Consider the following 14,843-nt stretch of genomic DNA (forward strand, 5'->3'; position numbering starts at 1 on the left):
TTTCTAGCATTGAAGCCATAATAAGTGAATTTCACCAAATTGGTCACCCAACTAAAACTGGAACCTCAACTAAAACCTATGAATGCCATATTTACGTCAGGGAATGATTTCAGAGCGATAATAAGGTCACAATATTATATCTCTCATGTAATGGAATTAAGGATGATGATTCAATGTTTTATTGATGCATATATCATCGTTAATGGAGTAGGTAGACTACATTTCTCCTCTAACGAGCTTCGTGATATGCCTGTAAAATTGATAATCGATATAAGTCCTATTTGATGTGCACAAACTTGAAGAAAATCCATTTACATAGAGAATTAAATAAATCAAATGTTCCAAATAGTTCATATAGGCTTATTCCAATTTATGATTAACTAGAGGATTAATTCGTAAGCAATGGGAGCCATACTGAGAGATTTAGGGCTACTGATGTTGTCCGATGAATCACATTATGTAAAAAAGATCATTGATTTTGTGTTGCATAGTTTTCTCCTTTGGAAGCTCTAATTCATTTAATGGTGTTCACAAATTCCGAGATAGAATTCGAGGATACTTTCTATATAGTGTAACAATGTCAAAGGAGCGATTGTTCATTCTCTACAATTTTATTAGTTATGAAGGTAGGTATGAAACTATTTTTTTCTACCATATTAGGATTTTGATGAATTTTCTAAAGGGGAAGGAGATAATTTTAACCTACTAGTTGATCAGTAGCCCTAGAATAATGGCATTTAATATCTAGAAGAATCCTCGAAATCTTGACAAAGCCTTATATTAGTTTGGGTTAATCAGAATTCTTGTTGAGGAAAAAAATAAGAAGTGACAATTGGGAACCTTGTTTAGTAATAAATTGTTTTATTGAGGCATTACCAGAAAAAAATATTTGTCCAAAGAGAAAAGGAAGAAGAGGTAGGGTTTTTTCAAACCTTTAGCCTCAAGAAGAAAATAAAGAAGTCAAAGAAACTCTAGTAGAGAGAGGACACTGAAATCATAGAGACAAAAGAAATTTTAAGACTAGAGTCTATGATGATATTGGAAGATGGAGATGCTACTGAAATAGAAGATACCATAAAATCAATGCTACTTTAGAAAGGATAATTGTTGAAAACAAGATATGAAAGGAAGAAGAATAAAAAGGATCATGCTAGAACCAAAAAGAAAGGTGACAAAAGAAATTACGAAGAATCCACGAGAAACTACAAAAAAAACCATTGTGATATCTGAACTGAAGTAAAAGAGCATTAAAAGGAAGATTCTATAAGGAATGAAGACACCAGAAGACAAAACAAATGTAGAAGCATCACATGAAGCATGAAAAAAGTAGACAATGTTGTTTCATTTGAGAATTTGAAAGTTGCAGAGCTAAAAGAATCGGAAAGATTAGCGACAAATCCTAAAAGAAAAGGTTCAAAGGTCTATGAAACTTAGCAACATATCTATTATTATTATTTTGATAGTTTGGATCAAGAAGCACAAAAAGAAGAGGTAAAGGATCCCTCTTCTAAAGTCTAATGGTTAATGGAATTTAGAAACGTATCTATTCTTTTTATTGGTTGGATCAAGAAGCACAAAAATAAAAAGTGAAGGATCCCTCTGCTACCCTTGAGTGTACTTTCAATTGATACTACAACACCTACCATTCACAATCCTATACATAATAACAATTTAACATTTTCTAGGGATAGAGATAATATTATAAAATTAAAAGAAGAAATAACTCAATTAGAAATCCTAGAGAAACATGTGAAAGGGGAAAATGAGAATCTCAAAGAAAATAATCATAAGATACTAAAGTGAATGCATTATTGGTATCACAAAAACTCTAGGCTAGAGAAGAAAAATAAAGTACTCGAACAAAAAAACAAGGGTTTAAAGACAAAGATGTTAATGAAGAATCCATCGTGGTCTATTTCCATGATAAAGAAAGGAGCCATAAGTAACTTGGGTATTTTGATCCAAGCTGCTAAAACTATCTTTTGAATTGCAGTATTATCCAAATTTTTAAAAACTTTCTAACTTGCATGTGGGCTTGCAACACCCTAAGAACCCGAAAATGTTGGAAAATGTTGATAGAAAAAAATGACCTCAACAACATCAAGGAGTGATCCAGGTGGCTCTAGAGAGACACAAGACAAACAGGGCTTATGAACGTTGAAAATCAAAGTGCTCAAAATGACTTCGACCTAGGACCAAAGCATAGATCTCGTCGTCCTAATCGCGGAGGTGTGAACAATTCATCAATTCGAGCTCATATGAGGGAGAACAGGCCAGTCAAAGTTTTGGTCAAAGTTGGGGTGTGGGCCATGTTTAAGTGTCCTACAATTTGACCAACCACAAGGCATAAACTTAGCTCCTGGAATCGGTTGAAATTGAAGCCTTGTTAATTTTCCCAATGACCCTTATTTTCTAAAAATTTAAAAACAACCCCCTCATTATAAATATCAAAAAAAAAACATAAAAATTTCATAACAAAAATATTTTAGAAATAACATTCAATTATATATTAATTATTTAAATATAGTCTCAACTATCTTATCTACCGAATTAGTGTTTATATTAATAAAATATATTCTAAAACTAAAATAAAAGGATAAAAAATTATATACTAATAATTTATTTTAATATCAATGTTAAAGATAAAAGTGCAATAATTATCATTCAATATAAATTTTCAAATTGAAGTATATAAATTTCTAATATTAAAAATCGCGTAGTCTAACAAGGCGGAGGAGTTGCCCAGAAAGTTATGGAAATTCCGATTATATTTAGAGAAAATCTGGCAAGGATTTTTGTAAATCCAAATTATAATTGTTAAACTTCAAAATTTTAGGTGTCCTAGATGTTTTTTGATGGTGCTGAATCCATTTCCACCATCAAAAACACCATTCAAACACTGCCTCTACAATTCCTCCACCTCGTTAGATGACTCCATTAAAAATTCTAAAATATGTTGATAAATTATAACTACTAACTTGTATTTTTTAAAATATCTATTAAATTTTTTTGGGATTTTAGATAAACAGTGATGGATGCATATGACAATAATATAGTCTCACGATTTCCAAACTTAAAAAAATAAAAATCATATAATATTAAATTAATAAATAATTTTATGAAAATTACTCTAAAAACTTAAATTATATTATCTTAATATTAATATTTTACACTATATTAATATTAATTAATTTAAAATACAAAATTGTATTTTACTCAATTAAATTCCTAAAATAATTTAAATAAAATATACAAAACAAAATCTTCAAATTTATTAATCATTTAATAAATAATTATTTTATTTAATATAAAATTTAAAAAATATATATTATTATTTAATTTCTATCTAAACTATATAAATAATATGTTTAAATAATGCAGAATGACAGTATGTGAAATCTGAAATTTTAAAAGATAAAATTAATTAATTAAATTTATGAAATTAAAAATAAAATAATGAAACTTCTGAAGTGCAAATTTAAACTTATTTTGTGAGTTCTCACCGCTGCAGTAACCGTTTACGGAAAGGATCCCATCCATTCATTTAACCATAATGTGCATTCCACAAATAATATTCATCCATCACGATTATCATCTTCCGGCCATCCCTTCGCCGAGCCCTCCACCCAGGCCTAGAATTTGACGTCTCACAGGATGTATTTCCTATTTTAAAACGTAAATTTTTACCCATCAAATTTGGCATGACTCATCAATCAATAACCGTCATTTTGACGTTTAATTTGGAATATTTTCCATCAAAATTTATAATATCTGTCAGAGTTAAAAACACCAAAATTTATAATACCAGTCCTAAGTTAAAAACAACAAAATAAGACTAGGCCTAGGGTCATAAGGAAAATGCTTACCGTGCGTCGGGCTCACATGGCGCTAGAGCCTCGCACACTTTCATAAATTTGAGGCCTAGAAAAGATTATTTGGCTATAGTCCTTTTGTAGATTTGAACTCTATGAAATGATGATCTCGCCCTAGGAAACTAAGAACAACTAGATTGTAAGTTAGGTGTTACACTCAAGGAACCGACCAACCAGTCTATGTCAAGAATGTGAATTTAGCGATCCAATTGTATGCTAGTAGGTGATTTCAAAACACTAAAACTATAAAGCCCTTCCTTTGACCCCTACGATTTTGGTTTTTAGGAAGGAGTTTGAGATTGTAAGTATTGTAGTCAGTTTTAAAATTTCATGAATAAAGGTAGCCTTTATGATCTCATGCACAAATTAAGGCATTGTGTTATGTAAGCTTATCCATGATTTGTAATTATTAGCACAAGACACCATTAAAATCATGTCAATAGTTGGCATATTCAATATACAGGTCCCAATAAAATCTATTCACATGTTGGAAGTAAATCCAACGATTATAAAAGGACAAATGTGATGGGATGATAAAATTCATGTATACTTTGCAAAGAAAAGGTTGCAAGATATTTTAAATATTAACAACGTGTCACAATCATAACATAACCTTGCACTTGTTGAACCGCACATGGTATGTTGAAGGAGAATGGTAGTTTCAAAAACCATTGGAAAAGCCTCCATGTACCACTCATAAATTGTTACGCCCTTGACCTTCGAGAAATTCCAGAATACCAAATATGGAAAGAAATACAACCCAGAACATAGAACAAAATGAGAAAAGTAGCAAGTATTTTATTATTAAGATATGAAAGCAGTGTTCACTTGCCTCTTTGAGGGGGCAACCTCCGACATACCAGAGCTCAATTACAAAATAAGACTCAATATATGTCAATGGGGAGTCTCTATCCTTTATATAGGATTCATACTTATTGTGGCCTTCCCAAGCTATTGTCCTCACATTAAAAATAATGTACATAGACTTTTAAAGATACAACTAGTCACTGTATTATTTCAGAGGAGTTATTCTTCTTAGACACCCATGCATTGTGGCCATAACTCCTCTTAGACACTCACTTATTGTGGCCTTGCCAAGCTATTGTCCTCGCATTAAAAATAATGTACATAGACTTTTAAATAGACAACTACTCACTGTACTATTTCAGAAGAGTTATTCTTCTTAGACAACCACGCATTATGGCCATAACTCCTCTTAGACACCACTTACTGTGGCCTTGCCAAGCTATTGTCCAAAATACCATTTTTTAGAATTTATTTATCAGTGTGCTAAACTAAAAAATGTTTCTAACCAAGCTATGATGTCCTCCTCAATAAGCCATGACGTCTCATGATTGTTTCCCAAATATTTTTACTCTAACTATATCTCTACTTTAATTTTCAAGATGTCAATACTTTCTAAAAATACTTAAAAACAATGAAAATCCCTCGTCACAATATTTAAAACTATAATAACAATTCAAGTAAAACACCTATTGTCTCATTACCTCCTAAAAGCAGTTGCTCCTCTTGAAATTGTCTTTCCTTTCGAAGTTTCCATCTTCTCAAAGCCTTCTAGAGAAGCAATTTTGGTTATTTCTTTCGTACTAGGATATTGTAGATGAAGCTATGTTGGGAATGATGGAATATATGTTTTGGCTAATCCCCCATTAAAAATGCATTATGAGAAATATAACTACTATGCTTATATGCATGCATGTTAGCCATTTATTTGGTATATGCATATTTGGATCTATATTTTGAACTTATACAAATTATCCTTAATTATGGAAGTAGTGTTCATTGACTATTTCATTTAAAAACAATAAATTGCAACGGACCTTAACCCCATTGTTGAATGGTGATAATTTTTTCAAAATATTAGAAAAACCATGAAGAAAGTCTACTTGGCTTATAGGGCTCCACTAACATGCAAATCTTGCATGATTGAATCCTGTAATATCCCAACATCGAAATTTTAATGCGATATGCTACACTCTAGGTGTTCTAATGAAATTCTTGCACTAAAAACACCTAACACAATAAAGATCTAAGAATGAAGCCTCTTCTTTATGTAAATATATAGAAACAAAATTACATGCCCACACAAAGACCTACTAAAGCTCGTGCCTTGGGATGTATGGCTACCCATCAACAAAGAAATTAAATATATTGAAGCACAATCGTAAATCCTAGATAGATCCACTACACAAATTACTCTCATGGGTTTTCATACCTAGGATCAACTAGAACTTGCCTTGCCAAGTTCACAACAAAAGCCAAATAGATAAATAACTCTCCTATCCCCTTTTACAGGCTTGATTGACTCTTTAGAGAATTTATTTTATTGTTTTCCCTCAAAAAACAAAGGCGAATACCATGGGCAAATGACCCATTAAATACCATGGGAAGATTCCATCCACTTTGACCATATCCATATATATATATATATATATATATCTATATATATATATATATATATATATATATATATTACAAATCCTCCTTCCAAAAGATTGTTTTCCCTCATGTAATCCACTTCTATCCACAAAAGAAGCATTTGTATATTGATACCAAGATTCCATACAACCTGATGTGTTATTCCATGCCTCCATTCTAAACGATCATGAATGGATCGTTCGATACCTGAATCCAAAACAATCCTTTGGTCAATCCTACCCCCAATGGATTCTCTTAGATCCCAATGCCACCTAAGTCCTAGGACATGTGGTTATGACACCACCTCAACCCTCCATAATTTCTTGTGCTTGAGGGCCAAAGTTGCAATATGCCCTTTGCTAAGAGTATCCCACCAATAGAGTTCCAACTCATAATCTCTCGTAAATCCATATCGTGGGAAGTATATAATTCATGAATCCCTGCACATGGAATAAATCTACCATGCTGATGTTGCCTAATGCTCAACTCATGTTGCTCCACCTAATCACCCATCATGATCCATTTGTATAACTCTTCCTTGCTATCCCCAATGTATAATGGCAGGTTGGTAGAGCTGCAAGCCTTATCTATGTACTCTTGTAGAGGGCTGCTCTGTAACTCCCAAATGTACTCCTCTTCCTGCCTTGTGAGGGACTTGAGTCGTTCCTCAACACTAGACAACTGGGTTATTGATTCAACACATACACCTATGAGGTCCTCAAATTTTCTATTCTCCTATAAGACAATGTCTCAGGCTGCCCTGACTCTCTACTTCAACATCGTAAGATCTGTCTTGAAATGCATGATCCTTTCCCAAAAGTCCTCTACTAGAAATTCTCGTGCCCTGCAGAATGTCTCTATATTTGACTGCACCAGATGCCCCATGACCACAACTTTAACTTGAACCTTTGTTTGACACTCCATGATCATGTTCATCATGTCAGTTTATTATTATTGGCTCCTCAATTGGTTCTCCTAGAATGTCTTCTTCCTAACCCTTTTTGCATGTGGGGATAAGTTGTCCATGCTCTCTGATTGTCAAATATGGATGTATTGGTGGACTGTTATCTATACCTGATTGTCCATACTCTTTATGGATGTTCTCCTAGATATCTATAGACTCAACTACTTTATCATCAGGAGGAGTTCCCTACTTCCTTTCCATATTTACTTTGTCAAGTTAATTGATTATCATCGACCTGTCCTATAAGTTTCTCTAAAAAACATGGTGTTGTTGCTCACCATTTGTACTTGACTGCTTGATCCTTCATAGGTTCTCTTCTAAAAATCGGTGAAACCAACTATGGATGAATCTTCATGATCTGCCCATGTTTCCTCTTATCACATGGACATGAATGGTTAAGGGCCCAAGGTCCCTTGCAGATAAAGCATAGTCCTCTCATCCTTAGTTCATTATTGATGCATATTTTTTTCTTGCTTCCTCCATCAATCTTTATCAACTCCTTCGTAGGGAGCACCCTTTCAAGTAATTTATGTTTTTCCTGACAAACTTCTTGACTAGATCATAGGATCCCTATGGTCCTTCCTCCAAATGGTCAACTATTTACATCTTAGTATCTTGCATATGTGAGCATGGCCTTCTAATAATAGAGACACAATCTTTTGCATGCTTGTTTTGACATGATCTGAATGAGTTGATGTAATACTGGTGTAAAAGTTATGGAGCAACTAAAAGATCAACTCATCACATTCCAAATTCAATATGAATGTGCCAAAGTTGAATTCTGCCATGACTGTTAAAATTTATACATCGGTTATAAAATGAACGAAGCATGATGTTATTCAACCCTTTAAGGCCTTCCACTATGAACTATAATATCTCCCTCATAAGATCATTATTGTAAGACAATACTTGGGATGTTAAATCTATGATCTTGCTGAGACAAGAAGCAATTGTGAGCTTGACCTCTTCACAGGGATGCTACGAGATTTTGGGTTGTATTAATGTAAGCATAAGTTGCTTGAGATTCCAACTGAGTTTCCTCCATTCTGGTTGCCCCACCTCTAAGAGCCATGTGTCTAATTCCTCAAATTTCTAAAGGTCTATGGTTGACTTTTGTTGTTGCAATTAAGATCCAAGTGCGAAGAACATAGCTCCTCTTCCTTGTCCTTCCTTCACTTCCCATGGGCATTTTTGTTGCATAATGGCATAGACCATTTTTGAGAAAGACTTTCTATTCTATTATAAAGTGGTATTGCTAAGAAAAGGCCCCATGCTTCTTTTATTTTATCTAGAATTTTTTCCAAAATTTTATGAGTGTTTTCTAGGGAAAGTCACATCTCCCCTCATACCAAAGCATGAATACACTAATTCTTCAGTGGATTTCGCCCCAATATAAGGTAAATACAAACTTGATTGGTAATGGTAAGATGATTATACCACCTCCTTCCTTTCCTATTCCCTTTTTTTTAACACAAAATCTCCTTTCTATCATCAAACTCCAAAATTTGACAAACCCCTTGTCAAATTCTAAAACCAATAAAAATTTTCAAAACTATAAACATGGTTTAGTCCATAACCTGCCATCTTTCATGCTTCCACACTGAGATTTTGAGTGGAAAATCTGTCTAGATGGAAAGAGAATCATTTTTTAGGTGAAGACTTAGATCTTCATACGCTAATCAAGAGTATGTGGACCTAATAATTATGTCCTTGCGAGTGATCAATGGATCATGTGCGACATTGAATTTGATGTTAGAGTTTTCAAATGTATAGGCATAAGACTATATTCGGCAATGATAAACCTCTACACCAATCCAACCACATAATGCAACATACTATATAACGAAAAATGACATAGCATTACTTTATTTAATTATGGTGACCCACCACGAAATCTTTCGATGAAATATAATTCACTCGATTCCGCAAAAACACAGTGTCTTTGCCTCTATGACTAATGTGTGAGTGATCTTGATGTAGGGAGATCAATTTATCTAATGTAATAAAACAAATACTTTGGCGTGCACCTGAAGAGGACCATGGTTGGCTCCTTGACTGATGCTATGGTAAAAATAACCTTGTCTCTATTATGAAGAGTGATTACAACTTTGGCTCCCATAATGAATCGATGGTCAATGCCAGAACCGAAGCCTATGAAACTTGCTCAGCTCCTTCATGCACTTAGAGGTTTGTGGTGACAGTGCAACGCCCAGGCTATGTCCACTTCCTTTCGCTTGGAACAGATATGGGGACGCTCAACTCCTTTCTCTGCTCAAACAGTTGTTGTGATAGTGTTTTGGCAATGTGACCAATGCTCAGGCTATATCAACTAATCAGCATGCAACACTCATACTCCCTTTCGCCTTCCATTGAAACGAATCAGAGGCTAAAACCAATCTAACACCTCTACTCATTAGATGGCTCGATGCTCATTTTAACACATAAAATTACCCTCCTCGCGACCTCGATTGCTACTGAGAAACATCACTCTTCAGATCAGCAATGCGACTGTTTGGTTATGAGTGCCTCGAATTCCCTTCTATTAGTGGTATGGTCCCATGCGATTGATTCGATGGGTTTGCACAGTTTTCGACCAACCTCCTTGCTCTGGTGATTTGAATACTCCCTTTCGTGGTGAGGTGCCTCTCGGAAGGTGAAACGGTGGATCAGACCATTGTTGACCTAATCCATGGCTCAATAACGTCAGTAGAGTGTTTTGATGCAATCTATGCCTATGGCTATTGGTTCTATCCTCAATGGCCCTCAGATTCACTTGCTAAAGAAGAAATATTCCACCCTCTCTCCCTGTTTAAATCGGTCCCCTTTGATGAAAGTGTTATCAACAAAAATTGATCATCTAGCCTAATTTACTAGATGGATCAAAGTACACCATGTAATGTCAATTTTACCATAGTAAAATTGCTTTCAATGAGAGAAATTACTTAATAAACCACCTTTGTTAAGTAATTTATAATTAAACCCATAAAGAATAATTAAATAAATCACTATTTATTTTATTTTCTTCCAGGAATAATTAATTAAACCATTGTTCAATTATTATTCCTTGTCATATTTGACCCAATTATGAAAAATCAAAAGATAAATTATTAATTATCTTATTTTTCTCTAGGAATAATTAATTAATCACTAATTAATTATTATTCCTTGTCAAATTTGACTAAACCCCTTAGGAATAATTAAATAAATCATTATTTAATTATTATTCCTTAACCAATTCCTTGAGATGATAAATAAATCATTTATTTATTTATTATTTCTAAATAAAAGTTTAAATACGTTTTCCCTCCTAACCAAATATAATAAAATATTCCAAGTGGTTATTCCAAGAATGGGGTTAATAATATTTTATTATTGCTCATTATTCGAGGATAACTCAATATTTTGTTATAAATAGAGGGGTTTTCCATTCATTATTCACTTTCGATTATTTTCGTTGTTGCACTGATTGTTGTGACCCTTATTATTTTCATTGTCACACACCATTTCTCTGCCATTTGAGTTCCCATTAAGCTCAAAAATTTTATTTGTTGGGTTTTCACACTATAGAGGAGAGAGACTCTACACAAGCTGAAGACGTCTTAGGATAGACAAGAATGCATCCCATAGAGGGGGACTAGAAAAATTTATTTGTTCCCTTCACAAGTGTTATAATAAAATATATTCTTTGTATATCTAGTTTCCATTGGATGATTGGAGTTATTACAGTTTCTTTTTGTTGTTTAACTATGATTGTGTCATAGGTCAGGACTTTGCTAGGTTTTGTTTCTATCATTTTCTACAAATCTACAATGTTTAGTAGCCATTTTTATTGTTCAGACTGTTTGTCCTCCACAGTCTTAAGTGGGTTCTTTTCATACATCTTTGAGATGAAAACACTACAACAAAATTGGCAACTCCATTGGTTTTTTACTTTAGATCCATAAACCTGGGTGACCTTCAGTTTTCAAGTTAGGGTTTCTTATTTCTTCAGACTATTAATGTTATTTACTATCTTTCTAACCCTAGATATGTCAAATTTCTAACTTCTGCAAGTTTTCTGGTCTTTTCCGCAGGTCACAGGAACGAGCTGCGACAGAGACGGTAGTTTTTTCTGAGATTTTCTGACTAGGAATCAAGGATCAGAAATCACACTTTTTAGCCCAAAAAGTGTGATGTCACGTCTCGAGTGCATATTTCACCCAAAAAACTATGATCCCCCCTAAAAATAGGTTAGTACCTGCGATTTTAGAGTTTCCGGGTGATCTGTTTCTGGGTTTTGTCGAGAGCTGTGCGTTGGGTCGTTTGACCTCTGTCTCATCCTGCTTAGGCCTTGATCTACTCTGATTTACTCGTCAAAGTGGAATTTATCCCCTTAGGGCTTCTAGTGCGCTTCTGCCTTTATAGGAGGAGTTTAGCTGAGTAAGAAGTCTGAGTTTCTCTAGCACCTAGACCTGTACCCTTTTCTTTCAGATCTCCAAAGATAGGTTGTTTCCATCCATGGATTCATATTAGACCGTGTTTGTTCATTGGCCTTAGGGTCCCATTGGGTGCCCTAGGATTCACACCCATATCCCTATCTTTTTGTAGCGATCTTCCTCTCTGGCTTTTGGTTGTTGCTGCACCACTTTCCCGTAGCCTAGTGTCATTTCATTCCTGTCACACCGGCACTTAGATCCCTTGAACTTTTTTTAGTGTGTTTTCAGTCGACTTCACCACCAACCAGCACAATGTTTGCAAATTTAGTTTTGGTGGGGTTTAGTTAATGGTTTTGTTGTTCATTTACTGTTGTTAATTTTAGTTTATTTTCAATAATATTTTTCTTTTTTACAAACACGATCTGGGCTTAATCAATAAATACACTTGCACACACAAGCACACCTTAAGCGAAGTGCAGTTGGTTTACACCCCCAAACTAAGATTGAACATAATAAATTTATCTCCCCTCATCGAGACAAAGTCATATTGTTGATCTCCCTTCACCATTTTCATGTCACATATATGTAAATGATTTTGATTGATTCCTAGAGAGGTGTGAAATCTAATTTTGCGTTGACATAATACAAACACCAAACTTAACCCATGGTAGCCAAAATTTCAGCCTTACAACTCTCTCATCCAATATTAAATACTTCACTATTTAGTCAAGGGGTAATCTCCTTAATAATATATTAAATATTAGAAGCATTCATATTAATTGAAAAAATAAGAATATTATTTAATATTAAGTTATAATGTAGGTAGTTGCCAAGTTGACATATCATACCCCCTTGTTTGTGAGACAAGGATGCCCTCCATTCAATGCTTTAACTATTTAATATATGGATGTGTACATACCTTAATTTCCATTGGATCGAATAATGTGACCTTTAAATAGGAAACACTTTAACAAAAATCAAACATGTACATACAAACTTAATTTGTATATGTATCAAAGTTACTTTACGAGTTGCATGGAATGCTTAATTTTGTATAGAACCAAGGGAAAACTTGAAGGGTTGATCACAACAAGCATGTATGGTCAATTATGATTATCATAGGTATATTAGTTTGGTTTTCCCAATCGAGAACTTGCACACTTTGGTACTACTATTAAAGGCATGTCATGATGGTTTACTGGTGTAACATCATGTACATTTAGTTGTGTCTATTAAAGGCATGTTATTTCAATGACAAAACCAATGGTTTGTCAACTTGGTCAGCTTAGTGAGCTATGTGTTAATCATCTCAATGAACAGCATATAGGGTCAATTAGCTTAGCCATTGACATGCACATTCCATTGTCACTATTAGTGACATGTTAGGTTGGATATTAATATGTATTTTTGATTAACATTATCTAGGAGATTAACCGAATCAACATGCATGTTTGACTACAATTGTGGGAGATATGTTAGATAGGTCAACCCCATCAACAACATTTATGTTCAATTTCACATGTTAGAGGCATGACATAATGGTCAATTGATTAGTAACATGTACATTTTGGTTATCGCTATTAAAGCCTCACTTGATTGTTTAATGAAGTAAATGGAGTGTCTAGTTACCATTGTCAAAGGCATGTTTTGTTGGTTAAATTAGTTAACATCATATACATTCAACTATTATTGTTAGAGCCATCCAAGGCTATTAAACCCATCTAAAGTAGTGCATAACATCGATGGGGGCTTGCTTATTGCATTGTGTGTGAGTATAGTGTGTTATTGTTTTTTGTAAGTTGAAGATTTTTCATAAATCAAAAAGAATGTACAAGGGCATCAAAATGCATGGCTTATAATTATTTATATATTTAATGTAATATGACTTTCATTAAGAAGAGGAAATAGACTTTGGGGGATAGGGGAAATGGTGTTGTCTAGGGGAAACGTCGATCTCATCTATTCGATCTTCACTCTCCCTTCCCTATCATTAGCAACCCTCTCCTTTTATTCTTTATCCACCAACACCAATAATAGACTTTTTGCGAAGAAGTAGCATTGGATGACTCAGGACAAGGGTTAGAGCTCATATGTTTATCTTGCGTTTCTCTTTGGGGTTTCTGAGCTTACGTATCTTTCTTTATATTCTTCTTAAATGTCCCAACAATATCCTTTCCCATCTCTTGTTCATGAAACTTTAGCTTGCGAGCACAATATTCATCCTAAATTTCCTTTGAAGATTCGTGTAGCCATTTTGCACCAAGGCCTATTCCTGGGGGGGGGAGATTGGGAGGATCTACATTTGTCAACAAACCTTTTTATTGTTGTCCCATGCCGCCACAAACTTTATAGCCCATGTTTGTAGCCAAGATATATCCTCTTCCATATGTAAACTATTTATCAGATTGATAAAAAGAGAGGACTGAGCTCTTCCATGAGCTTTTATTTGAAGATTAGAATGATAGTGAAATGTTGATTTTTAACTGTACACCTAAACAAGCTTAGAGACCCTTCCACCTCACTGGCTTAAAATCTGGACTCAAACCATGGCAGAATGTGACATTTCGAAGTGTGTCACTCTAGTCCCTTTGACAAGGAGTGACATGACACCTTTTGTGAAAGAGAAACAAGAGACTGTTGCCTCTTGCCCCTTTGAAAGTGGTGAAACTTTTTAGAAAAAGGGTAAATGTCTAAAAACATCATGGAAAAAGGTTTCCAAAAATTTAAGAATGATTCCATTTTATTGAATCACTACTACAAGAGACTATCACCTCTTCCCCCTTTGAAAAAGGTGAAACTGTCTAGAAAAAAAAATATATCTGAAAACATCGTGAAAAAAAGTTTCCAAAGCATTTAAAAATGATTCCATTCCATTGAATCACTACTACATGAATTCATCTTAAAATTTCATTTTATTTATTAAATTTATCATAATCAAAATTCCCCATGGAAGACATTGAGAGGCATTAGAAGATATATATATATATATATATATATATATATATATCATAAGAGCTTGTTAAAACATAACATTTTGTCTCCTACGTACCAGTCACTAAATAAAATTTTAAGGTGGGTGATGCCATTTTTGTTCAAACCCTCAAGGAGCACCCTTGAGGAGCTTTCAAGAATGGAAGAAGGACAATGGGCAAC

The sequence above is a fragment of the Pinus tabuliformis genome, chromosome 1_1 (genome assembly GCF_031772625.1).
Source record: "Pinus tabuliformis cultivar Carrire ecotype Pingquan chromosome 1_1, CPIR1, whole genome shotgun sequence".
NCBI classification, from domain to species: Eukaryota; Viridiplantae; Streptophyta; class Pinopsida; order Pinales; family Pinaceae; genus Pinus; species Pinus tabuliformis.